This window comes from Penaeus monodon, chromosome 30 (genome assembly GCF_015228065.2).
Source record: "Penaeus monodon isolate SGIC_2016 chromosome 30, NSTDA_Pmon_1, whole genome shotgun sequence".
Lineage (NCBI taxonomy): Eukaryota > Metazoa > Arthropoda > Malacostraca > Decapoda > Penaeidae > Penaeus > Penaeus monodon.
The window spans coordinates 30823570-30824360 of NC_051415.1; positions in this window are offsets into that span (position 1 = coordinate 30823570).

A 791-nucleotide genomic window follows, 5' to 3' on the forward strand; every position below is an offset into this window, starting at 1 on the left:
CACGGAAATCATAATAGATAATGTTACGTGAAGACGTTTTTTTTCCCCTTTTTTTCTTTCTTTAATGAAATAAACACCGACGGTAAACTTCTTCCCGCCAAAAAAAAAAAAGGGGAAGAAAAACAAGTGACGATCGGTAAATGTCATCCAAACATCTAAGGTTAATTAACAGGATATCTCAGTCGCTTCATCAAAGACTTTGCAGGATCGGGCATCACTCGGGTACGTTTATCATGATACTTATCAGGCAGTGCTTGGTACCAGACGCCTTCTGCTTGAGAGTGCATTTAATCTCTCTACGTGCTTGTGCTTTTGCTTGCGTTCGTTGTTCCACTGTGCGTTTGTGTCTTTTATTTGGTTGTATTATTGGGGTTGTTCGTTTGTTGCCTCTGTTTATCGGTTATTTTATTCCTTTGTTTGTATTTGTTTGTGCTTGCTGGTTTGCATTCGTGTTTGATTATTTTTCTTGGTGTTTCTTTGTTTATCGATGTTGATGACGTAATTTAGAGTGACAATTCCCAAGTACAATTAATTCTTGATTATTATTACCTTTATTATCATAACAATCATTAGATATCATTTACAGTGCTAATCAATATTTTTCCCTGATGCTTAATTATCATTATCAATTTGTTATACTTGTGGCAGCATCGCTAGTAAGTTACATAATCTAAAGTATTAATTGGCATTTACTATAAACACATAATCATTATCATTTTTTTTCGTTTATTGCTCTAATTATCCTCATAATTTCATTATTCTCCTTATCATTAATATTATTACTACAACTG